This window comes from Urocitellus parryii, chromosome Y (assembly GCF_045843805.1).
Source record: "Urocitellus parryii isolate mUroPar1 chromosome Y, mUroPar1.hap1, whole genome shotgun sequence".
In the NCBI taxonomy this organism is placed as follows: domain Eukaryota; kingdom Metazoa; phylum Chordata; class Mammalia; order Rodentia; family Sciuridae; genus Urocitellus; species Urocitellus parryii.
Window position 1 is genome coordinate 33,636,315 of NC_135548.1, and position 24,394 is coordinate 33,660,708.

Here is a 24,394-nt window from a genome sequence, read left to right on the forward strand (position 1 = left end):
TAATTTTTGTCTCTGGTGCTTCTGTACATGCTTCTTATCGCCTCATTTTCAACTAATGACCTCAGTGAAATGAAAGTCACTAGAGGGAGATTACTTATTTTCCCAACACCAAATTCAAAATTCCACTTAAAAGCCAGTGTTGCCCCTCCCTCCTGCTGCAGCGGAGGAGTGTCCTTCTGGAGAAGCCCTTCCTTTCACATGGCTGCCCCTCAGCCTTCATAAGGTTTAGTTATTCCCTCCATAGCTGGCATTTCTTTCTCCACGAAATTATTACAGTTGGCATAAGTAGTTGAGAATTGTTCAGTTTACAACGAAATCCCTTGATCTCTTCCCTTTCTGATTTCTTTTTTTTCATTTATTTTCTCTCCTTTTCGGTAGGACGTTGTGAGAGAAGTGTCAGCTAGCTTTGTCTACTTCTCATGCTCACCCATGGCGACTGGGTTGCCAAATCTAGTGGATATGTTTATCACTGTCATATACAACTTCCCACCAGCATGAGACTTAGTCATACCCAAATCTCATCCTCCTCTACTCTTGCTTTGTGATACCACAAGGCTTTCCTTCTTAAGAACTCTGTCTGCTCAGTCTCCATTGCTGGATCCTCCTCCCTTTTCTGAATCAATATGTCTTAGAGTATTCCATAATTCAGTTTTAGTTCATATTTCTTCTTTCTTTTCACCTACTATGGGAAATTTCATCAGTTCTGTAGCTCTTCATAGGAACATTAGGCTAGCTTTACATATCAGCTGTAGGCTAATGTCTTTCAAATCATATCTGCAACCTTTCCTCTGTAGTCCAGACTTGAATGTCTAACTGCCTATTGATGCATCCACTTAAATATTTTTAGGAGTGTGTTATAATGTATATCAAGCTGAACTGTAATTAATTTTCTCTATGAAACTGTGCTTGAGTATTTGCTTTTATCTCGGGAAGTAGTAACCTCAGAAATGCAAGTGCTCAAGGGAGAATTCTGTGATATATTTTGTTGAATTACCCCCCTTTTTTTTCTTTCACATCTAATTGATCATTAAGTGTTTTTGAATCTGTGTCTCCATAATATTTTTGAGTGTAGACATTTCTTTCCACCTCAGCTCATCTCCATCTAAGCGTAGTTCTTATCTTTTCTTACCTGAACTGCTAGTCTCCAAGCAAGTCTCTGAAGTTCTCTGATCTCCTCAGATTCATTCTCTATTGGTAGCGAGAGTTATCTTTTAAAAATATTGATTCATGTTACTCATTTAAAAAATTTAGTGATTCCCAATGATAATAAATTTAGCATTAGTTAGTATACTATATATGTAGGATAACCATATTTCTTCTAGCCCAGGATAGCACTGGATCATGCCATGTCCTTGTATAATTATTATTAATATTTCAATCTCTAAAGAACCCCTACATGAATGGTAATTGTATGGTCACCCAAGAAAGGATACTTCATGACCTCCCCTTTCCTGTCTTGACTGTTCAACCCCTTAGCACTGTCAGCTTTCTGGGCTAGTTTTTATTCAGAGCACCATAACCATCTGTATCTTAGAAACTGTCATGTCATTCCTTCTAACTTCATTCCCCTAATACATACATTTCTTTCATCATATCATCCTGACTTTTGGCTTCAGTACCAGTTTTAATTTATGGTCATCATTTGTTCAGTTATTGCTCTGTGAGTTTTTGCCTTTTCCTCATCGTTAATAAGAGTGATAAAGGAGGAGGTCAGTGTACCCAGGCTCCTAGCTTAATGCTTGTCTCAAAAGTCCTAACTGTTGACTGCATAATTATTAATTTTTCTTTTTTAAATTAGAGCTTTATAGTTATACATAGTAGTTGCATTCATCCTGAAAAACTCATACATGCATGGAAATCTATTTTAGTTCATGATATCCATTTTTCCCTCCTCTTTTTCCCTTCCATCCTCCTTCCCCTCTCCATCCCTTTCCTCCACTCTGCTAGACTTCCTTTCACTTGTCTATTATTTAATATTTGATTAATTTGTATTATCCTTTCCTTACCTCCTCCTTTCCTTATTTTACTCTAGCTTCTGCATATAAACTTTGAGTTTCTGAGTTTGGCTAATTTCACTTAACATGATATTTTCCATTTTCATCCATTTACCAGCAAGTACCATCATTTCATTCTTTTTTATGGCTGAGTAAAACTCCATTGTGTGTGTGTGTATGTATCATAATTGTGATACATATTAAGAATATATATATATGTATATGTATATATGTGTGTGTGTGTGTGTATATATATATATATATATATACATATATATATATATATATATATATATATATATATATATATTTCATTCTATTCCAGTCATCTATTTATTGGCATCTGGGTTGATTCCATAAGTTACCTATTGAAATTTTGCTGCTATACACTTTGAGGTGGCTATATCCCTGCAGTGTGTCAATCTTATGTCTCTCTGGAAAAATACCAAGGAGTGGGATAGCTAGGTCATAGGGTGGTTCCATCTCTAGGTTTTTGAGGAATCTCCATACTGCTCTTCAGAGTGGTTTAGTAGTCACACCAACCATGTTCAAGTGTACCTTTCCCCCCCCAACATCGCCAGCAATTATTATTCATATTCTTGAGCAGTGCCATTCTGACTGGGTTGAGATTACATTGTATTGTAATTTTGATTTATATTTTCCTGATTGCTGTTGAACATTTCTTTCGTATATTTGTTGGCCATTTGTGTTTCATCTTTTGAGAAGTTTCTGTTTAGATCTTTTGCCCATTTATTGATTGCATCATTATTATTATTATTATATTATATTTGGTGCTAAGCTTTTTTTAATCTTCTGGATATTAATCCCCTATCAGAAGAATAGGTGGCCAAGATTCTTTCCCTTTCTGTCATCTCTCTCTTCATGTTCTTAATTGTTTCCTTTGCTGTAGACAAGCTTTTTAGTTTTATGGCATTCATTTATTCTTCATTTTATTTCTTGCACTTTGGGGGTCTTGTCAGTATCTATATGATGGACTATGGAGCCTATGTTTTCTTCTAGTAGTTGTAAAGTTTTTGGTCTAATTCCCGAGTCTTTGATCCATGTTGATTGGGGTTTGTATAGGGTGAAATAGAGGGGTCTGTTTTATTTTTGTATACATAGCTATCCAGTTTCCTAGCACCATTTGTTAAAAAGGCTGTCTTTTGTCTAAAATATAGTTTTGACAGATTTTTCAAATGTCAGATGGCTGTAAGTATGTGGATTTGTCTCTGCATCTTCTTGCTGTGGCTGCTGCTTCCTTCTTGCTGCGAGGTAAGGAAGAGGGAGGGTGTGGGTCTTCGTGGGGGTGGCAGCCAGGGAGGTGGGGGCGACTTCAGCGGCCTGCCGCCGCCTAGGTCCTGCCGCCGCCTGGGTCCTGCCGCCGCCTGGGTCCTGCCGCCGACGCTGCCTGGGTCTCAGTCCTGCCAGGACCACCACCGCCTCGGGGTCTTGGTCCTGCCGCCGCCTCGCTGCAGCGGCGGCTGCTTCCTTCTTGCCGCGAGGTAAGGAAGAGGGAGGGTGGGGGTCGGCGTGGGGGTCAGCTTGGGGGTGGCAGCCAGGGGGGCGGGGAGGGGACGACTTCAGTGGCCTCGCCTTCCTGCCGCTGCCGCCTCCTTCCTGCCGCCGCCGCCGCCTCGTTCTCGTTCCTGCAGCCGCCTCCTTCTCCTTCCTGCAGCCGCCTCCTTCTCCTTCCTGCCGCCACGATTGAGGTCGGCTTTGGGGGCAGCTAGGGCTGTGGTAGCGGCGGCGGCAGCTTCCTTCCCGCCGGGAAGTAGGGCAGCGGGGATGGGAACCTTGTTAACTTTAGCCAGGGCGGTGGCGGCGGCAGCTTCTTTCCTGCTGCAGGTAAGGCGGCGGGGCTGGGGTCCACGTGCGGGGCAGTAGGGGCGGCGGCAGCTTCCTTCTGGCGGCAAGGTAGGGCGATGGGGCTGGGGTCCTGGGGGGTGGGCAGTTAGGGCTGCGGTGGCGGCAGTTACGTTGACGCCAGGAAGTAGGGCAGCGGGGATGGTGTCCCCGTGGGCTTCGGCTGGGGCGGTGGCGGCGGCAGCTATTCCCGCTGCAGGTAAGGCGGCGGGGCTGGGGTCCACGTGGGGGGCAGTAGGGGTGGCGGCAGCTTCCTTCAGGCAGCAAGGTAGGGCGGCGGGGCTGGGGTCCTGGGGGGTGGGCAGTTAGGGCAGCGGCAGCCATAGTTACATTCACTCCAGGAAGTAGGGCAGCGGGGATGGTGTCCCCATGGGCTTCGGCTGGGGAGGTGGCGGCGGCAGCTTCATTCCCGCCGCGAGGTAAGGCAGGGTCCTGGGGTCCGCATCGGGGCAGTAGGGGCGGCGGCAACTTCCTTCAGGCGGCAAGGTAGGGCGGCGGGGCTGGGGTCCTGGGGGGTGGGCAGTTAGGGCGTCGGCAGCAGCTAGGTTCACGCCAGGCGTCCACGCCACCGGTGTCCCCGAGCTGCGGGGCCTTTTGGCTGCTAATATTACTTGCCCGCTGGGGCTGCGAGCTGTCGGTGGGTGACCTTCCCCACAAAGGGCCGCGGAGCTGCGAGGACCCTGGCAGCAGCAGCGACAGCGGCAGTGGCTCGCCTATGAGGGCGCAGACATTTGTTGCAGTTCTTGGGGCTTTGTTGTTTTCCTTGGGCTTTTACCCTTCTTTTGGTTAATTTTGGATAAAATGTCCCCCGTGATGTAAATATTGAGCAAGGAACCTTGGTGACGTGGGGAGCTTTGCCGAAAGTGCAGTTTGGATTCTGCTTTTCCCATGGTGGCGGCTGGATGAATCTTCACTGCTGGCTGTGGAAAAGGCTAGGGAGGCTTGTTAGTTGAGTTTTAAATTTCCCAGTGTTGTGTTTAAAGGTTTTACGTGCATAGAAGAGGAATGTTCACCTTAAATAAGCATATGAGCGGTTGACAGGGAATGTTTTCCTCTGGGAAAGGGAATTTGGTAGCTCTGACCCATGTCAGTCTGTGAATATTTAGACGTGTAGTGACTTTTTAACATTTTTCATAAAAACCTGTGATTTACAGTTATGTTGTTAATACTCCTTGCCTTAAGTTCCCCGGCAAATCTTTTTCATGCCTTCTGAGAAAGTAGACAATTCATAGATTATCCAAGGAATGGAAAAAAATGTGAGTGGGTGATTTCGGACAATCCCTGAGAGCTGGCATTGTAAGATTCATCCTATCCCCAGTAACATTTTCATACAATAAATGTGAACACTTTTGAAGCCTTTTTATAAAGATACAATTTGGGAATGATATTAAGATAAGGAAAAGCTGTTGATTGATTTCTTAGATTAACATTTCTTCCCTCTTCTCTTTCCTCTTTAAAAAAGTTTTCCAAGTGATAACTTCATCAAATGGCCAGTGATAAGCAAATGTCCGATGATGACAGCCCCAGCACCAGCAGTGGCAGTTCAGATTCGACCAGCAACACCCTGCTGCTCCAGAGCCTGAAGATCATGAAGAAAGAACCTTCTGCCACCCAGCGGAAGAAGAGCACCAAACTCTCTCGCAAAACCACTGCTAAGTTATCCACTAGTGCTAAAAGGTAACATTGTCAGGTTGTCTTTCAAGCAATTGGATGCTTTTATTTTTACATCAAGAACAATACTCCAGAAATACTTCATGACCAATTTTATTTGTACTTGAATGAATTGTCATCCTTTAGGGAGCATGAAAATATCCTCACTAAAATTATGCTTCTAAGCAAACTTATTCTGTACTTTGGTAATTTCAGCAAGAGTCCTAGAGACTGAGTTCTCATCCTGAGAGTTTAAGGTGTTGGCAAGGAAAATTTGTGAAACTGAATTAGATGGTACATTGGAGATGTTTCCTTTTGTGAGTTATACTCTTGAGTGAAATTAGCTTGTGTCCATGTGGGTGTCAGTCCAGGCATCTGTGGTGGCAACTTCATAAAAGGAAATATGTCACTTTTCATGAAAGGAAATGATCAAAAAAGTTTATATTTGCTAAAAAATGTTGAATGTCAGGCCTTGGCTTTTTTTGAAAGCAGATTTTAAATTTGCTTAGTTTTACAACAAGTCTTTAAATCCTGCATAATAGGTATAATTTTTTTTTGTAGTTATAGTTATCCCTGTTTGTTCTTGTGAGAACAAATAAAATGGAAAAGTAGCCATTAACAATCTCAGGTGTCACTTTGCTGTTAAAACTTTGCACATCTTCAAAACTCCTGGATGTTCTTGACATAGTAGTGAAAATCAACAGCAGGAAAAAAAACATTTTGTTGGTTATAAGTGAAAGATTATTTGTTTCCTGCTGACTTTTATTTTCTATTATGGCAAAAAAAATCCATCAATGGGACTCCATCAGTGATAGTGGTTGTGTTGAGTAGAACTCTTGTATCAAACATAAAGTGTACCTATAGCATTACCTAATGTTGATGTTTTGTGGTTTTTCATTGATCACAACTAAAAGAAAAAGGAAATATAAAAACTGATCAATTATTGCATTTTATAGTGATTCATGTTCTTATTTTTCTATACATTTTCACAGTCATTGCACCATTAATCAAACACTAATGAACTTGAGAATATTGTATTGAATAGCAGCAGTCTTTGGAATAATTTAAAATTCTTCTCAGTATGTTGTAATCTTGTGGAGAGAACATTAAACAACTTTTGAAAACATTTTAAATTTCATGAAAATCAGAGAAATGCTCTTTTTCCCCTTACCTTAAGGCCCTCTTTCCTCCAAGAGTATGAAATTTAAATTTGCGTGCTGTACCTAAGATCAGAGAAAAGAAATGGTTAAGTAAGATTGCTAAAATAGTCCTTGGAAGTTTTTCATTGGTAAAGGTATTTGTAAATTTTAAACTTTTTTTAAACAGATAAAATATTGACAAAACTATTAATGTGCTCTTGCAATAGCTTTCTAATTTTTACCACAGTAAAAGTGGATTGAAGTCATTGTCAAAAATATTCTAGTGCTTTTCCTCCTTCTGTTTTGTCTCATTTGCATATAAGCTTGAAAAGAGAATTTCTTTGGTAAAAAGAGTTTTAAAATAGATTTTACATCGTTTTGTTGAGTAGTAGTGGAGGACTTTCTCAAATCAGGTGTAAATGACTTACCTATTTACAGTACCAAGTGAGAAAAAAGCTGCAATTTTCTGTTAAGGAGTTTGGGTTATGCCTCTGAGAACAAAGAGGAAGCAGCCATGTTAGCATTACTGAAGGCAAAACCAGCCTTGCAGTTACCTGCATGATGGTAGAGGGCATTCTGATTTTCTGGTTATTCTGTAGACTGTCTCAAATCCTTTTTGTCTGTTCCCATTTCACTAATAGAATTCAGAAGGAGCTAGCTGAAATAACCCTTAACCCTCTCCTAACTACAGGTAAGAAACAAATTTTGTTATTTTGATTTCTAAATTGTGGAATGATATCAGGAGATGAATGTATTATCCTTGTATGTATGTGCAGCAGAAGAGACTAGCTAGCTATGTTTGCTTCCTTAAAACTTTGCAAGTGCTTTAAACAAAAATTTCCTAGGTGAATTAAATTAGGGGAAAAACACTGTTTAGCATGTATCATATATTCTGTACTTATGAATATACTGATCTTGTGCTTCTTGCTGAGATTTGTTTGAGTGGTGTTGATTTTTCTGTTGTTTTTCTGTGGAATACATTTATTCACAAGTATTTTGTAGAAACCTGTAAGGTTTTAAGTTTTAAAGTTAATGTTTGAGTGCAATCTGAACTGATTTTCCAAATTTAGAAATTGTTGAATATGGTGTTACAAAATGTGAAAGCATTAAACAGGAGTATAGTTGTTTTTGTTTGATTTATTCAGTAACTTGCCTAAAGGACAAATTTTATGTGCTAAGCTATGGTTGTAGTTGTTATTTTCTAGAAAACACATTGTTGGAATTATTTACATTTTAAACAAATATCCTAATGACTTGGGAAAATTCTTAGAAGTAAATTAATTGGAATTGTGAGAAGAATCAAATTCAGTGGAACTCAGACTTTAAGATTGGTTGACAAATTGTATTAAAAGTAGCTGGTTGATTTTTTTCATTTGTGTCTTATATAGTGTTCTGTTTATTTTTGAATGGTGACTGTATGGTTTACAAAATTTATCAAATTTAGAGAGCAATATTATAAATAAATTGCATAGAAATATGTGCTCAAGAATGAGAGGGGAAGGGATGCTAGAATTAAGGCAGTGTTATGATTTGATATAAAAATGTTTTGGTGTTTAACCTGTGTTTTTGCTACAAATTGTGTTTGCTCATGTTGATCAGCACCATCTCTGAAGTCTACTTGAGACATAATAAAGAAAAATCCATTTGCTACTTATTGTGTGTGTTAACCAGATTCCCAGATAAGGGGGATCTGATCCTGATTTATCCAGTGAATTAACAGTTTTGCTTATATTTGTAGTCACAGCCATTTCAGTTTAAAAAGCAGACATGAATGTGAACTAATTATAAACAGAGTGGTATGTCAGATCTCAAAATATTACTTAAAAAGTATACTGCTCAATAGTGTAGCCACTAGCCACATTCTGACTATGGACCAGGTTGTTGTGGTTAGTTGAAAATGTGATATGCTGTAAGTGTGAAATGCATACTGGATTTTTACATCTTGAAATAATATTTGGCATGTTTAGTAAGTGTTTTAAAAATTGTATTTTTATCATCTTCGCATAGTTATTAGAAAATTCAAAATTACATGTGTAACTTGTATTATAATTTTGTTGAACAGTATTGCTTTAGAGAAGAAGTAAATCAGTATTTCTTTTACCCTTCTAAATGGTGTGTCAAATCTGTACCATTTAGGAGGTCAAGTTAAATTTGCTCTGTGGAAGAATCACTTAACTTTCAGAATATATTCTGATAATTTCTGTTGATTTTCTGCAAATGGCTTAAACCAGTGTATGAATTTACATCTAGAGAACATAGTAGACATATTGAATACTTTCAGAGCAGTAATTTACTAGTACATTTGGTAAAGGAATGTACTTTAAGTGTTTAACCCAGGACTGTTTCCACAAGGTCACAGGATTATTTTAGATGAAGTAAAATAATCTAAAATAATAATAATATTTCTGTGAAATAGAAAGTAAGTTTCACTTATCGCATATTTTTTTCTCTTTATATACCAGATTTCATTTAGGTTCATGAAATAATGCTTAACATTTAGTGATTTAACTATTGAAGCAGTAAAACTTTGGGCTTGCTTGTGCACAGTAACATGGAATACTTATATCTATTTTCTTTTGTCACAGTCTTTGGTGACTGTTGGCTATTGAAAAGGACATCTTTTAACTTCTCTAGTTCTTTAATATCTGAGTTTCTTTGTGGCTGTGTAAGTGATTCAGGAAAAAAAAAACAAATGTAAAATACAAGTTTCTTAGGAAATTAGAAGTTGTTTCTTACTACTTTGGGGAGAGACTTTTTTCCATACACCTCATATGTAAAATAATGCAGATGCTTTTGTGTGTCTTTGGATTCTTCTGGGTAGAAGGTTAGTTCTTGTAATTTTGATAGAAAAGCCTACATTTGTATTGTGTTTTTGCTTTCATGCCAGAAAATGCAATAGATTGTGGTATTATATTTCTTTTAACTCATAGCTGCATAAATGAGAATTTTAGCTTTATGGTAATTGTATTATTTAGATTTGTTAATTTATGTTATAATTAAAAATGGGATTCCACAGTCATAAGTATATTTAGAATTTGTGTGTTAATATTGCATGAGACCTTTGAAACCTTATGCTTGCTACTTCCAGGTGCAATTATTTAATTATGGCTTTTGGTAAGGTGTGTGTGTGTGTGTGTGTGTGTGTGTGTGTGTGTGTGTGTAAACTTGTCAAAGTATGTGGCAGTTAATTATCCCTCAGGGAAGAAATGTTAAGTGTATCTGGGTACATTCAGGAAAATGTTGAATGAGATATAGGAAAACCAGAATTACTTGTACTAGGGAGATTTGTCTTAAATCCCATCTTTTGTTTTAATTAATAAGTTATTATTTAGTTACATAATTAGGTCTAATATACACATCCAGGATGGCCTTTGAAAGATATCATTGTCAAATTAAATGCATGACTTTAAAAGTGTTTGATTATATGTCAATAGGAATACTTCTTTTTCTTTTAGTAAACAAGGTTGATAAAGATTTAATTTCTAATGATTTGATGGTATTTTAGGTTTTAAGTATTGAAGGCCTGTGGGCCAATGCATTTTAAACACAGGAAAATAATATATGTTTTTTGGTTTACTTTTATACTTTTTACATTCTATATTTTAGATTACGGTATAAAAATCAATTCACCAGTGAGCATGAAGGGAAATTATTATGAACATCCCTTTGTTTTACAGAAAGTTATGGACGAGAGTTGTTTAGTAATGTGTTGACATTTACGTTCTGTTTATCAAAGGATGTGCTTCCTTTTCCACTTAGAGTTAGCACTTGTGTAAACAGCAAAAGTTTGGAAAGGTGCTGGATTTCTAAGTTAACCTTGAATTTCTTTTCCTGTATAGAGGGTACAAACATGTACTCCTAAATATTAATGGGTTTGGACTGAATCTATGTTAAAGAGGATATTTAAGAGTAATTGTAAATCCTTTTTGGATGAATGGAAGGCCTTATGGGGGGTAGATATTACAGTTTCAAGTTTATATTAATCATATGTTGACTATCAAAACCTGAAATTAGCTACTATAATACTTGTAAATACTATAATACTTGCAAATTTTGTTAACTTCCCTTTTTTAAAGAGAGAGAGAGAGAAAGAGAGAGAGAACTTTTTAATATTTATTTTTTAGTTATCGGCGGACACAACATGTTTGTTTGTATGTGGTGCTGAGGATCGAACCAGGGCGCACGCATGCCAGGCGAGCGCACTACCACTTGAGCCACATCCCCAGCCCTTAACTTCCCTTTTTAAAAGAAAGAAAAAGAAGTAGCATAAGTTCTAAATCAGAAGTTGGCAATTTGCACATAAGAGTAATTTTCTGAGTATAAACTGTGTTTCTGATGGTTGCCATATCTCTCACTATTGTCCAGTGTAGATTAGAACTTTGCTAATTAAAGGGTGATCTTCAGACTAGCAACATCTGTATCACAGGTGTGATTGTTAAAAATCAGAATGTTGTTTTCCCCTAACCAGAAGTACTGAGTCCGAATCTGAATTTAATAAGATTGCTAACTGAATTGTGTGTCTATTGAGGTTGGAAAAATCCTGCTACTGAAGCCAGACTGTTCAGATCCATGCTGTGCCACTATTGGCATGCCACTTTATATAAGTTACGGGATATTTTTGTTCTTCAGTTTTCCAAGTTGTAAAATGAAGATTAAGTTGATATCCCCATTGTATAATTATTGTGAGGATGAAATGAATTTGTTGAAAGTTTTGTTTACCACATAAATTGGATCCCTAAAGTGGATACAGCATGATAAAAGTAGGTGAGACAGTTTAGCAGCATGCCCTCACTCTTGCTGGTGTTTGCTCCAGTGCATCCACATCCTACTTATTGGAAAAATTACATCTTAATTCATCATCTAATTATTGAGTACATATCAAGCAGTTTGTTTTTAATGTGAATAAAAGCAGGTTTTTTTAAAACTTGAGTTAAAACAGAAAATTAGCCTAAAAGTGTTGATCATAGATGAACAAATACTCAATCCCTTCCAAAAATATGTGTAAACTTAATGATACTTAAAAAGAATGCCTGGGATTGGGGCTGAAGCTACTGGCAGAATGCTTGCCTAACATGTGTGAGGCACTGGGTTTGATCCTGAGCACCATATAAAAAAAACATAAAATATATGCATTCTGTCCATCTACAACTACAAAAAAATGTTTTAAAAAATATTTATAAGAATGCCATGACTATGACTGCCCAGTAAAGTATAATAAATTTTTTAGATAGTTGTATTAGTTACTATTTTCCCCTCTTTAAATATCCCATTTTAAGAGTTTGTGATTTTATTCAGAATGCAGTAATTTCAATATTTGTAAAATTTACACTCATAATAGTATAGTTTACCAATTACTTCAACGTAATGTAGTGTAATTCCAGGCAAAACAGTGAGTTGGAATTCGAAAGAAAATATTAAATAACTCATATTCTTTACTTTTTTCATAATTGTGATATTTAATATTATTCACTTAAAGATTATTTAGCTATCATTTCTATTTGCTTATAGGAAGTAGTTGATAATTACAGTAATTCTAATTGTGTCCAACTACAACTAAAAATTAAATTTTAAAAAAAGAATTCTGTTTGGGCATTTCATTAGAATTTAAAAGATGAAATATCTTTAAACATTTAATGTTTCTTTTGCATCTGGATCACGGAAGTTTTTGCCTCTTCCCCATATTCATAGTCTAGGAGATAGTTGACAATACCTGGAGACATTTTGCTTTTCAAAACTTGGGGAAAAAGGCTCTAGCATACAACAAAGAATTGTCTCCCTTCAGGAGATCTTAATGAAATAAAACATATATATGTTTCTGTTATGTTTTACTAGGAATATTGAAGTAACTTGTGACTACAGAATGGGAGTCACCTTTGTATTGTCTTAGTGATGAAAATAAAAACCAAATGAAGAGCATGGCTTTCTCACCAGTGTGTAATTTAGTGTCAAAATCTAATATAATGTAATCATAACTTTCTGCAATCATAGAAAGTAATGTAATTGCCTCTTCGGAAAAATGTGAGAAGAGAGTATCAATATCAAATTTTGAGAAATGTTAAGAATAAGGGAAGCATCTGGAAGAGATGGGAAGGATCAGTCTCTAACCACAAATTTTGCACACCTCTAGTTCTCCCACCTCCTACCACATATCTGGCTTTGTAAAACTTTATTTTTTAATTTTTGCCTTAGATAACTTAGCTAAAAATTATTCCAAAATTATGTAAAATAAATGTAATTTTCCATTATCAAACTTTTGTTTTCCATAACACATTAAAAGGAAAATTAAATAATAAAAACAGACATAATAAATTCTTGTTTGATATAATCATTTAAATATCTTTTTTAGACAGCAGTAATTCAAACAAAAAATACTTCCCTTACTTAAAATGTAACATTTTATATTAATGAATCAGGAGGCTAAAACACTAAAATTGTCAGACTCAGTAAATCCTTCAAATATTTCATCTATAGAGGCACAGTAAACACTTAGTGTAAATTATAAAAGGTTTTTTAAAATATATAAATTCCAGGTCAAAATATATCAAATCAAACATATATCAACTTTACTTCTCAATTTACTTCTCTATGTAATCATATTTTGTTGACTCTAAATAACATTGTCTGGTAACTGATAATGACATTAAAATTTGTATCATCTCTCTGCTAAAATATAGTAAACTCAACTCTGAGCCCCTCATTCATAGGTCTTACATCTGTTATCCCATCGTCAGCAATAAAGCCAATGAGATTATTCTAAAATATAAATGTCCCCATGTTATTCTTGTCTTTGCTTTTTAAAGGACCAAGCAATGTACTCTCTAATTTCTCTTTTGCCTATTTTCCCTTTGTTGTAGAATTATATTGTGCATTTCAATCAAATTAAAGTCTTTCAGTTCCCTTAACTGTCTAATATATTTCTAGTTAGGCAGATGATGGTGCACCTCCTGAAATCCTATTTTCTTTTCACAGACCTCTCAGTCTCACTCTGCTCCATCTGGAAATATCCAACTCCTCTTTGGGATCCTTATAAAATCTCCCTTTTGTGAACATACACTTTATACAGTCTCCTTGATGACTTGCTGCTTCCCGTCAGTTCTATTTTGGAAATATTTGCAAAACTGCATTTATTACCTCATATCACAGTTATTCATTCACATCACTATTTCCATTTGCTGACTATGAAAGAAAACCTTTCTGGTTTTGGCATCTGCCTTGGCAGCAGCAGTCGGAGAAGACAGCCTGGAAGACCTCCTCTTAGGCTTCTTCTTAGCCTCACTTTCTTCAGAGCTGACCTTCCTCTGGAGCTTCCTGGCTGAGAGCACAAGGCTAATGCAGGTGCTGCAGGCAGTGGCTCTCAGGAACCTTCTGAAACTGTGCTGCCTGGCCACTGCTGCTGTTCCCACCACATGAGTTGCTGTGACACACCAAGTATTCAATTATTTTAATGCAGTTTTTACCATAATTGAGACATAACTATAGGCAATTTTAAATCTCTAAATTTTGTGATTTTAGCTACAACAAACCAAATAAAAATCAAATCCTTACTATTATGTTTTGTTTATTCTGCTTTCTAAATAAGTTCTCATTTTGTCATTATTGCCAGTGCTTACAACCCTCCTTTCTCTTATCTCTGGCCTAGAGAACAGTGACCTGCCCCTGGTTACTCTTCCTGTCATGAGCCTCTCTCAAGTGTGCCATTCTCCCCTCTCACAAGCATTAGTTTCTAAAATAAACATTTAACCATGCCATACCCACAAAAGTAAGAAAGTATTCTATTATTTATGCAATAAACTCAATATTTATTCATATGTCCCCCAGCTCTTCCAAGCATGATCACAAATAGTCTTCCAAATTCCCTGTAGGAACAAACTCAGCCCCACTAATACTTGTTCACATCATTCCTTCGCTTCACACAATTCCTATCTCTTCTGATTTTTATTGCTTCTCTGTCTCTATTTATGCTTAACATTTGCCAACATAGCCTCCATTGCCTCTAGCTCCTTAAGTTCCACATTGAATTCTCTTTTTTTTCATGCTCCAAAGAATTTCTGCTGCACCATCATTACTTTCCCATCCTAATAGAAGTGAGAGCTTATTAATCTAATTTCCATATACTTTTTCAAAAGCTTTAATCATAACATTAAGTGTGCTTTATCTGTTTTTACAAATAGATATCTTCTCCATTATGATGCAAATTCTTTCAGGATTGGTATTATATTGTATCATTTTTTATATCATCAACATCTAGTATATAAAAGGAAGAATGAAAGAATAATCTAAATATAAAATATATCTTAAGTTTCTAGTTACTGTGTATTATATCCAATATTCAGAGCTATAATATTAATTCTATATTTTGTGACAAGGAACTTCTTGTAATAATTCTACAGTGCAGGTGGACATAAACTTTAAAGCCCAAATGAAAGCCCCACACCACTTACTTTCCCCAGTAATAAATGCTACTTTTGGATTATGCTAATAAAATCTAACCTTCCATTAGATAGATGATTTCTGAATATTCTTGAATAAATTACCTCTTAAACAGAATAAAATTAGAATGGCATTCACTTTATTAATTAGCAATTTTTAAGACAGGCAGAGATACAATTTACATACTTAAATATGCCCATCTATTATACATATATATTATATATACATATATTTTTGTCAGGCCTACTATTTCTCTATCCTCTAATAGATAATGAAACAAAGGTACTTGTGTTTATCAAGTGTAAAATAATGCTTCTGTGGATGTGGGGAGTAGTTTTTAATTGCCTGCTATTACCTATGGAATAAATTTAAGAGTTAAGTTTGATCACTTAGAAATGCTTGGTTTTAATGCTTATAAAAATTGAACTTACACATATTCTGAAAAATACATTTTTTAAATCAAACTTTAGCTCATTTCACTTTCTCTCTTTAATATGTCATCAACACAAAAGCTTTTATCTCTTCCACTCTAAAAAAGAGTATGTTATTGTGGATAAGTGAAGGAAACAGCAAAAATATAAAAATTAAATATTTTGTGTCACAAGTCTTTTATGAGGAATAACATTTGTTTGATTTTTATTTTTTGAAAGCTAAATATGTAAATGCTAATTCTTTAAAATTGGAATGGAACTTATTGATGTCTATTACCAGTATCCTTTTTTTCACTGTGTCACAAAGGGGAAATTGGGCGCATCAGGCCAAGAAACTACTCCAACATATTACACAGGAGAACTTTAAAAAATCTAAGGGAAATTGGACAGTGGCATTTGCAAAATCAAGCAGCATGATACAAAAATTTGAGATCTATCTAAGTCAATAGGATGATTTTATTCAAAGAGAAAAAGTCTCCACTGTCTCTCAGATTGGCAAAATCAGTTTCCTTTGTCATAAAATTGCTTAAAATTCCAAAAGGTAACATTTCATATGTCAGTGACTTGTTCAAATGGCTATCCCCTACCTTACCTAAGCCAATTAACATCACTATAAAATTTGTTCATATTGATTTGCCTTTCTTAAAGTATAAGCAGGAAAAATTCCTCACTGTCTCAAAACTTGCTATTTTTTCTCAATTATTTTGTGACTTCCTGGCTATTAAGTAGATGGAATAATATTTAATGCTCACACAACTGGGGCATCTGAAAATGAAGGGAAGTCCATCTTCCTTAGCCACTCTGTCCTGGGGGATGACTCCAGGTTCCAGTGCCAAAACAAATCAGGAGAAAAACTTTGTCTCAGAAGTATTTTATTGTGTGTTAAAATGGCAAAAATAACAAACTGAGGTGGGTGTTTGTTTTTTAGAATCCAACTCAATTATAAAATGTACTAAATTAATTTTCCAAAATAGTCTAATAATCTCTCTCAGAAATTACAGTGATGCAGTGGTTATTTGCATTTTCCTGATTATATTCTATTTTTTCCTCAGAGGGGGACCTATGTCCAAAGGGAACAAGTCCTATCAATTGAGTGTCATAGCAATCATGCAGAAGCTTCAGCATATCAAAATGTCAGAAATCAGACAACAGAGAGAGAAGATGAACGTTTAAATAATAGAAAACTCTTCAGTAGCGCTGAAGTTTGGTAAAGAAAGAAAAAGGGAGGTGGGAAGAAACTAAAGAGTTAATGAGGAAATAATTTATGAAGAATTTTATAATGCCTTCCATCCCTTGTACTAAGTAATTGAAGTTTTAAGTATAAAATACAGGCTCTTTTTACATTTTGGACAGACTGGCTCTGCTATAGTGTGGAAATTTGTCTTGGATGGGAGCCAGAGCAACAGTGAGAGATCATTCATTCATCCTGTTGTTTCAGGTATCTACTTACCAGTTAATGATGTCTTGATCTCAGGCAGTTTCTGGACCTCAGCATTATGATGGTTCTGCATTGCAGAATTCTGTGCTGTTGGGGGTTTTGCTGTAAAAATGTAGTAGTTTATCAGTAACCAAGGCTTCTACTCACTAGATGTCAGTAATATTTCCCTCACCTCCAGTATAACAATATCTCAATATCTTTAGGCATTTTCAGATGTTCTCAGGGGAGTCTCCCACCCCAGAACACTGATTTGTGGTAATAACAAAGAGGATAGAAGAAGGAGAATTGGAGAATATTTAACTTGTTAACAACAAAATGATGATGTATTGAAAGTAACATTTGAGGGAAAGGGGTAAATTGTAGATGCAAAATTTAAAGTGTGTCTGCTTTTGCTTTTTACTGGGAACAGTTACGGTGCTTATATAGGGAGGTGCTGATATCAGACATATGAGCTTAAAGAGTAAATTGAAAAATACACACACACACACACACACACACAGGAGAGTCAGAATATTATTATAGTATTCCAACATAAAATTAAGGGGAACTCAACTAAAAATGATAATTAAAGTAGAAGAAACCAAGGCGAACAATTTTCAACCCCTACTCAATCTCTCCAGTTTGAACACCTATGCCCATCATATTAGCTATTTTAGAATATGAAAATACAAAGAAGTAATAGTAGCTATTTTAGAATATTAGAATATAAAGAAGTACCAGATTTTAACATTCAGAGTTCAGAAAATATTTATCTTAGCTACTTATTATTTGGAATGTTCATAAAACACAATGTAATGTCTTTTCGAAGTGTCTGTGATTTTAGGGATATAATATGGAAAATCAAAGACAACAATATTCTATTACAAAAATGTGTTTCATATTTGATGTTAGAATACAACACATTTGTTTTCTAAGTTAGATTCAATAAAGATGAGGAGCTTAAAGTTATCTGGACAGAAGAAGAGAAAGGAATCAGTCATCAGTTAGAATGAAAGAAACCCATGATTGCACTTGAAAGGGTGTTAGCAGAAGCTGTCCAATAAATTCACAGAAGATGCTTCTGCTTTAATAAATTGTTGTGCTATCAGCCAGGCACGGTGGTGCACAACTGTAATCCCAGTGGCTTAGAGGCTCATGAGTTCAAAGCCAGCCTTAGCAACAGCAAGGCGCTAGGCAACTCAGTGAGACCATCTCTAAATAAGAATACAAAATATGAGGGCTGGGGTTGTGGCTCATAATATAGTGTTTGCCTAGCATGTGTGAGGCCCTGTGTTTTATTCTCAGCACCACATATAAATAAATAATAAATAAAGGTCCATCAACAACTAAAAAATATCTAAAAAATGCAAAATAGAGCTGGGATGTGGCTCAGTAGTCCAGGGCCTCTGAGTTCAATCACTGGTACCAAAACAAACAAAGAAACAAACTGTTGTACTATCAAATCCTTTTGTAGCACTTGAGCTTCACTTTCTCTACTTGTACTGACGGATCAAGGTTTTGTTTGTCCCAAATCTATAATTTGGTGCCAATTGTCTGTTTATCTTCTGAGCATGAAAGGGAAATCTCAGCCTTGAAAAATTTTTTATTATTAGTGTTATTATTATTGGCCTGGTAAGAACCACAATAGTGCTTTTATGAAGCATAAGAAAATTTAGGGGTTCTAAAACTTTATTCTGAAAAAAAGTAATTTTATAAATATTATTTCATGTTCAAAGTATATTCATATACAGCCTTACATTTTCAAATGACCAAAGAATAAGGAACACTTAAAAATAATGTGTTTCATTATTCACATAGGTGGAAATAAAGTTGTAGCTTAAATTTTAGCATTAGTACTCATTCTCTGATTTTGTGTTATTTCTACCTATTGTCAAACATCTAACAATACTTTAGGAATAGGATGTCAATTTTTTATGTTCATAAAGTTCAGTGTAAAATAAAAAAGAATTATCTTGATTATGGCTAATATTTTCTGTATAATCTTATAAATCATTACTACTGGATTAGCATTTTTCAAAACCAGGATCAAACATGTGTTTTTCAACTTTATTACCTTTTTATACCTATTATTAGAGTAAATAAATTGGCATCATAATTTTAAGTTAATAATTTTTTTTCACATAATGGATATGCTAAAATTAAATCCATTCCTTTATATAGACTTGTAGAATCTACACCCAATTTTCAGATGCTATAAAAAATGTCACAGTAATCTTCATATATAAGTAGTTATATATATATATGTATATATATATATATATATATATATATGTATATATATAATGTATATAGGTATATATACATATACATATACATATATATATATATATATATATATATATATGATACTTGTTATATTTTGGAAGAATATTCATGAGCTAAAAGGTGTTCATATTTTTTAGTATTTTTTAAAATCAGAAAATACATTAATTTGCTCTTTGATTAGTCCAAATGCAGCTTAAACTTTTCCCATTGTCCTCCATCTTTTACAACACAGTTGTTTTCAGCTATTTAATTGTGGAAACAATAAAGACATTACTCTGAAACAACTCTTAGTAGGCAAAAAATTAAAAAAAAATGTTATCACTAAGAGATAATCTATTAATCTCTTTGTGACACTTGGTTTAATTCTCAGCTTCAAACTCAATAAAATTCCAGGCATTTGCATAAGTTGTTAATTATCTAATAAAGTAACACTGTTCTTCATTTTTCTAATCTAAGGTAATACATTACCTTTGTAATATATGGTGGTAATAAATTTATCTTTTTTCACCATAAGTAGTGGACTTTAAATCCAGTAAATTTGATCATTCTGTTGCACATTGGTGTTTTTTATTTGGGTTTTTTTTTTTTTTTGGTTTTTCATTGCATTGACTGATTTGAGTGATTTTCATATTGATTACTCTTCCTTTTCCTTTTTTTCTCTCTTCCTTTCAACATATTTAAAACCTGGAATTCCCTTTTCTTTCTTTCAAAGCAATTTTTTTCTTTTACAAATATTTTTAGATTTTTTAGAAAAATCTTGCCCATCTCCAAATTCTAAAATGATTTTTCACCTTAAAAATTTTACATATTATTTAGTATGTATTTCAGCATTTCTTATATGTTAATGCTGCCTCTGTATTTCTTATTTAGTAAGGTATGTGCCCTGTCTCTTCCTAATTGTACAAGCATTATTTTTTTTTCAATTGATAATATCACTTTTTCATGTAAATTTTTACTATTTGATAGATATAATACTAATTTTATCTGCAATTTATGGATTCTTTTTTTGTGAAGTCATTTAAAATAATTTTGCAGTCAAATCTCTCATTACCTTTTCTTACGTTAGCCTTTTCTACATAAAGCCAATTCAATGTAAAATTAAAAATTGTCTCATTAAATTTTTCACACAGTTATGATTTTGTATTTAATATTTTAAACAATAATATATTTGGTTTTCAGCCTGAGAAGAACTGGGTTAAAATGCCCATTTTCTCCATTAATATTTCAAAACTTGGAAAAGTCAGGGGTCTTTGAGCATCTTTAAATGGAGCCTATTAGGAACCATAGGGGTTAAATTAGATAATGTGTGTAAACTCTTAACAGATGTCTTGCTGGTAGTAAATAATAAATGATGCAGAAAGTTATTTATGGCTTTATACATAATGAGGTGTTTTAATTTATTATTTACCAAATACATATTTATCGTAGAAGTTTAGGCTAAATATGTCTTTGGTAAATAATAAATTATTTTTATTAGTTTTGACTTATCTCTTGAAGTTGGGACATTCAAAAGATAAGTCAAAACTTAATGAATATAGACCTGAAAGTAATATGAGAGTTTTTCCAATTATAGTTGAAATATAATGAAAAATTAAAAAGTAGTCATGGATATAGGACACATAGAGAAACTTCCTGTTCAGGAACATCACTTTGGTCTTTGGAGATTTATGTCTTCATTCTCTGACTCTTTAAATGGAACAGTACAATAAATAGTTACTGTCTTAAGAGTGATTGCAGATCAACAAGCAAAGATAAATACAAAAATGTTACAGGACACAGTGTTCCTATTCAATATCCTTGAAGTAGTTTCAGATTTAGATTGATTCTAGGCACCCAGGCCTCTTAGACATCATCAGGAACATCTAAATTGCTTTCTCACAACTTCTACAATGTTGGGGACCACAAATCAAGTCAAGATGGCATCTGGCAGTTTGCCAGGAGGAGTGGTTTGTGAGGCAAGGCCACTGAGCCATTAAGATGATAAGGATTCCTTATTGGCTGACTGCTGTATCTAGATAATGCTAATTGAGTCAAGCTGTGTGTAATCAGTTAGGTATATATACCTCTGCTGTTCCGCAATAAAGTGGTGCCTGCTACCTTGGGTACCCACTACCTTGAGTTCGTGCTCAGTTCCCTCTGAGTTTCTCCTCAATAAAGCAGTTCCCTCTTCAACCTTCAAGTTGCTTATCACCTCCCGGTTATTTTACCCAGCCGGACTGCGGCACTACAAAGCCTTCTTATCACCTCAATTTAGAAGGTACCTCATTAAATTGCTTTTAGCCAATTTGCTTTCTAAAATACTCACATTTCACATACAATAAAAAAATTTCTTTAGCTCTACTCTTTTAACTTGCACTTGATAGCATACAGGCATTCATTAAGTTTTACTGTCAGCAGAACAGCACAAATTTAACAGTTTTGTGATCCATTTTTACTAAATAGCAGAAGAGAAAGTGTTATGTTAAGGGTAGTGTGAGTTTAATTTTCTGTATCATTTAAAATTACTTAAGTGCATCCCCAAAGAAAACTAATATATTGATCAGATATAATTCACTTCAATGTTAATCAAACCTTAGCATGAATTGTTTGCATATACTAGCAAAAGATATATAAGTGAAAATAATCTACGAAGGTTCATAATGCTTATATAGCACACAAGAAATCTATGGGACAATAATAACAAGAGACAAAATTTGATGTGTATAAGAAGAAATATATTTTAGTGAAAAAAGTTTGATATTTAATTGTGGCTTTAAAATACTCTTCTATATTAGATTATATAAATACACAAAGAGAAATATTGCATCCTGGTCACTCTCCAGTAATCTGCCCATGTCACAGACGGGTGGACGGACAGCACTCTGACTCACCCTGTGCAGGCAAGCAAGGAGCTTCCTGTCCCAGCCACATCAGAGGAAGATACAAGACAAGCACCAGTTCACCTGCCATGGTATGAGGGAGGATCTAGGGACCAATGCCCAGAGACACATTATTTTTAACAAATGCAACACTCACTTTCTCAGCCACTGGAAGTGGAGCATAGGTCTACAGGGGGGAGTGGCCATTCTGACCTATGGCCTCTCACCCACCTACCAGCACCACTCACCAGGGTGCTAGGAGGTGCTGTCATTGGCTGACTGCACCAGGCATGCTGGGTCACAGTGATTACTACATCCTTCTTTCAGCACTCAGGGACCCCTCAGTTCCACTGGACCTGGGAGAGACTGGAGGGGGATGGGAGGATTTGAGGATATACTTTAATATGTGTATATATAAGTATTTACTTATTATATCTTTATATGTATATATGTATATATTTTACATATTTATCGTGTCTTTATATGTGTGTATATATTTTATGTGTGTATATACATACATGCTTATGAACTTTATACTTCCATGTGTATATTGATACTTAATTGAGAGTAGAGCTTCTATTTATCATCTTTATTTTTTTTTGCATACTGTTTCTTCCATATTGATAACTCTGGTTTGGAAGCATAGAGGGAATAATTTAATTTTCATGTCTCATAAATGCTCATTTCTTTTGTCCCATAATACATATCAGTCAAAGAATAAAATTGCAATACTTCTACAGTATGATTACTGGAAGCATTCTGGGGTTTTATTGTTAGTTTTGGTTTTGGTTTTTAGCATATACTCTCTCATTTCTTTTTTTCTTTCTTTCATTTTTATTTTTTGCATTTTCTGTTTCTTTTTTGCCAGTGTTTTTTAAATTGATTTTTAAAAAAAATAATGACAGCAGAATGCATTACAATTTTTATGACACATATACAGCACATATTTTCATATCTCTGGTTGTATATAAATTATGTTGACACCAATTCGTGTCTTCATATATTTACTTTGGATAATGTCTATCACATTCCAACATCCTTGCTAGTCCCCTTACCCTTCTTTTTCCTCCCACCCCTCTGCCCTATCTAGATTTCATCTATTCCTCCCATGTTTCCCATCCCTACCCCTCTATCAGTTAGCCTCCTTATATCAGAGAGAATATTCAGCATTTGTTGTTTTGGGATTTGCTAACTTCACTTAGCATTATGTTCTCCAACGCCATCCATTTACCTGCAAATGCCATGATTTATTCTCTTTTATTGATGAGTAAAATTCCATTGTGTATACGTGACACATTTCTTTTACCCATTCATCCACTGAAGAGCATCTAGATTGGCTTCATAGTTCAGTTATTGTGAATTGTGCTTGAGCCACATCCCCAGCCCAAGAAAGATAATTCTTATGGAACACAAACACATTTTCAAATGAGATGACTGCCTCGATAGTTAGCACACAGTGGATAAAAAGGTTGTGGAGCCTGGCACAGTAGTGCATGCCTACAGTCCCAGCTACTCAGGAGGCTGAAGCAGGAGGATGGCTTGAGCCCAGGAGTTCAAGGCCGGCCTGGGCAACACTGTGAGACCCTGTCTCTGTCCCAGGAGTAATGACCTCAGATTCTGGAATATGGGATGGAATCCTGACTGTTTTATCTTCTAGTGGTGCAACTTCAAATAAATCCCTTAATCTAGCTGTTTCCATTTCAGCATCTGCAAAATGAGAATAGTGCTAGCAAGGACATAGGGTTGTTGTGATAGTTAAAAGAGTCAATGCATGTAAAGTGCCATGAGCAGTGCTTGGCAGTAGTAAAGTAGAAGTGTAGCTCTTATTATTGGGTATAACTTAGCCTTTCTCCGTATTCAGTCATTAGTATTTCTTTATTCCAACTTTGATTTTATAGGAAGACTTCAATGAGAATGTTCCTGCCTGGCTTGTCTTACATCCAGCCTGGAGTTAGTAGTCCTTGTGGAAAGGAACCCTTCATTCAGTTCTTGGAACAAGCCCTTTTAGGCCTGTTTTAGCAATGAGCTCCAACGACCCTGGCTAGAGTGTGTTCTGTACAGTTTCCACATTTATCAAAGAGAAGCCTGTGGTTTGCTTCTTAGTACTCTAAATTCCTGAACCCAAAGTGCTCTTTTGGCCTTTTCCTGCACCATTGGAGAAAGACCAGAGAGTTGTTGCATTGAGTGTTCTTGTCTTGAACTGATTTTATGACATCTTCTTTGATCAGTGTGGAAACCAGTACAGGAAGACACTCAGGTTTTCTCCACTCAGAGGCAGGTATCATCTGCTCTAATCATAGCTAGCGTCAGGTCTTCCTACCTTGTT

At 35.4% G+C, this 24,394-nt stretch overlaps 1 protein-coding gene across 1 annotated transcript in view; it reads left to right on the forward strand.

Moving 5' to 3' along the window:
* Nucleotides 1–22,146, forward strand: part of LOC144251031 (adhesion G-protein coupled receptor V1-like) — a 55,029-nt gene extending 32,883 nt beyond the window's left edge. Inside the window, exons 18-22 of the mRNA XM_077794157.1 lie at nucleotides 7,288–7,337; nucleotides 13,616–14,074; nucleotides 16,560–16,734; nucleotides 16,861–16,945; nucleotides 21,985–22,146. The gene's annotated coding sequence lies outside the window, so the exon portion shown is untranslated. The remainder of the gene's footprint in view (nucleotides 1–7,287; nucleotides 7,338–13,615; nucleotides 14,075–16,559; nucleotides 16,735–16,860; nucleotides 16,946–21,984) is intronic.
* The last annotated feature ends 2,248 nt before the right edge of the window (nucleotides 22,147–24,394 follow it).